Raw genomic sequence first — 5803 nt, 5'->3', positions numbered from 1 at the left:
CACACTCTTTAAAATGAGGTTATTCAGTTTCCAATTAGTTTTGGGTCTATATCTCCCTGACCCAATATTGCATATGCTTTTTATTGCATTATGATCTGAGAAAGATGTAATCACTATTTCTACCTTTCTGCAATTTATTATTAGGTTTTTATGCCCTAGTAGAGGGTAAATTTTTGGGTAAGTGACATGTACTGCAGAAAAAAAGGTTTATTCCTTTCTATCTCCATTCAGTTTCCTCCATAAATCTATCATGTCTAGGATTTCTAACAATCTATTTACCTCTTTAACTTCTTTTTGGTTTATTTTATGATTCAATTTATCTAAATCTGAGAGCAGGAGGTTGAAACTCCCACTAGTAGAGTTTCTCTGTCTATGTCTTTCTGTAGTTCTTTTAGCTTCTCCTCTAAGAATTTGGATGCTACAAGCAATTTACAGCTGAGGAAATCAAAGCAATCCATAGTCATATGAAAAATTGCTCTAAATCATTACTTATTAGAGAAATGCAAATTAAAGCTTCTCTAAGATACCACCTCACATCTATCAGACTAACTAATATGACCAGAAAGGACAGTGATCAATCTTGGAAGGGATGAAGGAAGGCTGGGACACTAATACATTGTTGGTGGAGCTATGAATTCATCCAACCTTTCTGGGGAGCAATTTGGAATTATACTCAAAGAGCAACAAAAATGTGCTGGGAATGGTGGCGTTATATTTGATCAGAACTATCATCACACCACCAGCAGTTTCAATTCCAAGGGAAAGAGGAGTGACATCCAATAGTACCAAGTCCTGCACGTTTTCAGATTTATCTCCTGACAGAATGGCAATGTGAACAGCTATACTATAGGCAACATCCTCATTAGGATTGATACTCTTGTTGAGCTCCTTGACATTGAAGAAGTCTTGCAGAAACTTCTGGATTTGGGGGATGTAAGTGGAACCACTCACCAGGATGATGTTATGAACCTGTGATTTATCTAGTTTAGCATCTCTTAACACCTTTTCCACAGGATCCAGGGGCTCACAGAAAAGATCAGCATTCAGCTTCTCGATATGGGCTCGAGTGATTGATGTATAGAAATCAATACCTTCATAGAGGAAGTCAGTCTCAATACTGGTCTTAGTATGGGAAGAGAGGGTACACTTAGCACATTCACAAGCAGTGATCAGATGCCAAACAGCCCTCTTGTTCTCACTGATGTCCTTCTTGTGTTTTCGCTTGAACAGCAATGAAATAGTTGACCATATGGTTGTTAAAGTCCTCTCCACCCAAGTGGGTGTCCCCAGCTATAGACATGACTCTAATGATACCATCTTCAATGGTAAGAATGGAGACATTGAAAGTACCACCTCCAAAGTCAACACATTTCTCTTTGCACTAACTTTTTTGTCCAAGCCATAAGCAATAGTAGCAGCAGTTGGCTCACTGATGATTTGGAGCACATTGAGATCAGTGATGGTTCCAGCATCTTTGGCATCCTGACAATAGGGAATTGTTGAAATAAACTGGTACTGTAATCACAGCATTTGTGACAATCTTCCCAAGATAAGCTTCAGCAATTTCTTTTATCTTTGTCAAGACCATTGAAAATACTTCTTCTGGGTAGAAACTTTTGGTCTCCCCTTTGTACTCCACTTGGACATTAGGTCTGCCTACATCATACACCACTATGACTGTCTGACTGCACAAATGCATCGTTGAATCTTCAACCAATCAGACATTTGGCATCAAAAACCACGTTGATGGAGTCCATTGCACCTTGATTCTTTGCTGCATCACCAATTAAATGTTCTGTGTCAGTGGAGGCAACATAGCTCGGGGTGGTCCTGTTTCTTTGGTCATTAGCAATGACCTCTACTTTCTCATGTTGGAAAACTCTCACACAGAAAAAAGTGGTGCCAAGATCAATGCCAACTTTAGGTCCCTTAGATATGGTCGCTGGGGAGCTGGGGGTTGTAGCTGACTACTGTGGAAGGGAAAAAGGGCTGCTGCTGCAATGATGAGCAAATCTTACTAGTTTCTAAAATTATTTTTTGCTGTAAGATAATTCTGTTTATCTCTTTTGAAGATTTCCCATTTGGTCTAAGATAACTTGACATCATCACTTGTTAGTTTACACTAATACTAACAAAATGCTTAGTCAGTAAAGGCCACGTTCATATAGTCATAAAGAAAGATCCACTCTACTGGAGCCTAGATTTAGTTTGTTCCATCATCACATATAGCAATTAATTAAACAAAAATAACTATACACAAAACCAAACACCAAAACACACAATAAGGCACTAAGCCAAATACGTGTGTGTGTGTGTGTGTGTGTGTGTGTGTGTGTGTGTGTATATATATATGTGTGTGTGTGTGTGTGTGTGTGTGTGTGTGTGTGTAATATATATATATATAATATTTATATTTTGATATAGACACAGGGTATATGACAAGAATGCCAGACAAATTCCTTGCACTTCACGAAAAAATGCCAGAGATCTAACCACTCAGTCACTTCATTGAAGAAATGCCACACTTAGATCTAGGGACAAGTTTCAGCACTCACCCAGCAGCTCAAAACCAGAGATAACCTTCCAGAGAAACTTCAAATTCTAAAAAAAGCAACAGTTCCAACTAGAGCAGTAGAGTTTGAAAAGTAAAAATCTTGACCTTCAGACAAGACCAAAGGGTCAGGCTTAAAATCTGTCCTGGTTTCTTTTGGATCCCTTCTTGTGATGCTGTGAGGAGGAAAAGTCTGTTCCTTCCAAATCACATGTCTAGATCCAAGACATAGCTCAAAAAGACTATGAACCGTAAAACTGTAAGAACCTTAAAAACATAAGTAAAAATAATGCAACAAAATATAGATTAGATATGAAATTTTATTCTCTGATATTTACCAATAAAACCTATAGGTAATGAAGACCAACCAAGATGTCAGCCAGAACTAGGAAATAAATTAGATTTTATACCATTTGAGAATAGGGAAAATAATTAACCCCCTTAGTGGCCTACACAAAAAAGTTACACAGTATTACTACTCAGGAAAACTCAAAAAAAATTATCAGTTTTGTATAAATTTTTCTCCTGTCTCTTCCTGGAGGGATGGTCTCCTTATATCCTCTTAAATCTGTGACTAACACAAGGGATATATTTTTGAAGTCTTAATTTGTAACTAGGGAGCAAAGTAACTCATATGAAGTCCAATATTCCCTAAAGGAAATTAGTCTTCTAATATGATAATTGTGAGAAATTATTCTTTCTCACTATCACTGCATGGAGGTGGAAAAATAAAAAAATAAAAAATTTATTAGAATGTCAGCTCTTTGAGGACAGGGACTATATTTTAGTCTTCCTTTGTATCACCTTGTAAAGGAGATCCTGTCTGGCTGATGATAACAGCTCATTAAATGCTTGTGGAAAGCTCAGTGATTATGCAAGTTTCCCTTCAGTAATTCTCAAACTTGTACTTGTGTAGCTCATTCTCTTATTACTCTTCTTAATATTCAGGTTTAAAGCTTTAGGACTTTAGGAGAATTGCTAATAAAACCCATCTCATTTAAATATGGCCCATTTTTTACATTCCATTGTTATCCACATGTAAAATAATTCCCAAAACAAATTTCCCACATACATAACAAAAGAATGACTGAGAGAATAAACTGTAAATCACCCTGAATTCCTTAGAGCTTATTTTCTGGGGGCAGACTCCCAGTTTCTCTTCTCCTTGACTGCCCAAAGGCTTTCTGGGCAGTGTCCATATAGTTCAACCTTCCCTTTCACAGATTATTCCAGATTTCCAAATGCCATCAGATTTCTTCAGGGAAGTTGGAATGGAAAACAAAACTGGCTTCCCTAAATGAGTTCATTTTAGGGGACTTCATGCTAATTCCCCATAAGGATCATTAATAAGTGGCATATCACTTGATGAGTTATAAAGGAGTAAAGAAAAGGATGACATGTTTTCATCAGACACTGACTTCTTTTCAAAAGACCATATTGCTTCTCATGAAATTCCTTTGGCCTTTTGGAAGTTAATTTATTAAAGATATCAACCAAGAGCTTAAGGAGGAGAAAAGTATTTATATAAATCACACAAAGGCTAACAAAACCTATGCAAACAAGATTAGAAGGAATGCATTAAAATGAGAAACAGAAAGAAGTGTTTCCAACAAAGGACTTAATTATAAAATAGAGAACTAAATCAACTTACAAGAAAGCATGTCATTCCTCAATTAATAAATGGTCAAAGAATATGGAAAGGTGATTCTCAAATGAAGAAATTAAAGCAAAAAAGTTATGTGAAATATTGTTCTAAATCATTATTGGACAGGAAAATGCAAATTAAAAATTCTGAGATACCACCTCACACCTATCAGATTGGCCAATATAGATAAAAAAGAAAATGATCATTATTGCAAAGGATGTGGAAAAACTGGTATACTAATGCCTTGTTGCTTGAGTTGTGAACTGATCCAGACTTGTTGAAAATTGGAAGTGTATGTCCAAAGGAAAATAAAACTATGTGTACCCTTTGATTCAGAAATATCACTACTAGATCTGTATCCAAAAGAGATCACGAAAAAAGGGTAAAAAAAACCCATATGTACAAAAATATTCAAAGTGACAAAGATTTGGAAATTGAGGGAATATTCCTCAACTGGAGAATGGCTGAACAAATTGTGGTATATGAATATGATGAAATAATATTGCTCTATAAGAATTCATGAGCAAGGAGATTTCAGAAAAACTTGGAAAGACTTACATGAACTGGTGCTGTGTGAAATGAACAAAACCAGAAGAACATAATAGACATTAATAACAATACTGTTTGATGATCAATGATGATGGACTGATTCATTTCAGCAGCACAATAATCAAAGACAATTTTAAAAGACTTGTGATGGAAAATATCATCCACATCCAGAGAGGGAACTTTGTAGTTAAAATGCAGACCAAAGTTTACTATCTTCCTTTTTGAAATGTTGCCATATGCATTATTTTGTTATTTTATCTCTAATGTGGTTTTTTCCCTTCCATTTGGATTTGAATCTTCTTTCACAACATGATTAATATAGACCTATGTTTAGCATAATTACAATGTAGAGCCTATATTAGATTTCTTTCTGTCACAGGCAAGGAGGAGAAAAAGGAGGGAAGGAGAAAAATGTAAAACTCAAAAGCTAGTAAAAATATGATTGATGAAAACTACCATTTCAAGTTGTTGGAAAAACAAATAACTAAAAATATTTTTAAAAAAGAAAAGGAAATCAAAATAGAGTCATAAAATTTTGATGATCAACCCATCAGGTTACTTGATACATAAAGATGTCATTGATTACTTTCTGATTCTCTAACCCCTCCATCAGGTTCATCCTATGTTGATACTGAATTGATATTCACTTAGTAGTAGGATTGCTGTCTCCTCCTATTCTGACTGGGTGTTTTATGACGTGATAAGATATGCTATAGACTTAAAAAACATTGGGAGTTACTCCTTATCAAAATGTCTTAAGTATAGGAATTCATTTAAGTCTCTTATAATGATAATAAGGTAAGTTTCCTGAATTCCTAGGATGGTTTTCTTCTAATTGTTGGCTCATCTGTGAAAACTAGACTTGTAGATCCAATTAGAGAGGGATCAGATTGTTTCATACAGAGTCTGCCTTCTGATTTTTTGCTGGAGAGACACTGTCCTTGAAGAGGGCAGAGGTTAAGATTCAAACTTACAAACCCCAGTTAGATACTGGGAAACCATTATTTGATCAGAAATAAAAAATTAAAGAACATTTAACTTTGACAACAAAGAATCTG

The 5803-nt window shown here is 35.5% G+C and overlaps 1 pseudogene; it reads right to left on the bottom strand.

Moving 5' to 3' along the window:
• Window positions 1-636: 636 nt before the first annotated feature.
• LOC141504556 (heat shock cognate 71 kDa protein-like) lies at window positions 637-5364 on the bottom strand (annotated as a pseudogene).
• Window positions 5365-5803: the final 439 nt, after the last annotated feature.

Source organism: Macrotis lagotis, chromosome 1 (genome assembly GCF_037893015.1).
Source record: "Macrotis lagotis isolate mMagLag1 chromosome 1, bilby.v1.9.chrom.fasta, whole genome shotgun sequence".
Taxonomy (NCBI): Eukaryota; Metazoa; Chordata; class Mammalia; order Peramelemorphia; family Peramelidae; genus Macrotis; species Macrotis lagotis.
The sequence above is the reverse complement of the archived record's forward strand: the minus strand, read 5'-3'. Positions and strand labels throughout refer to the sequence as shown.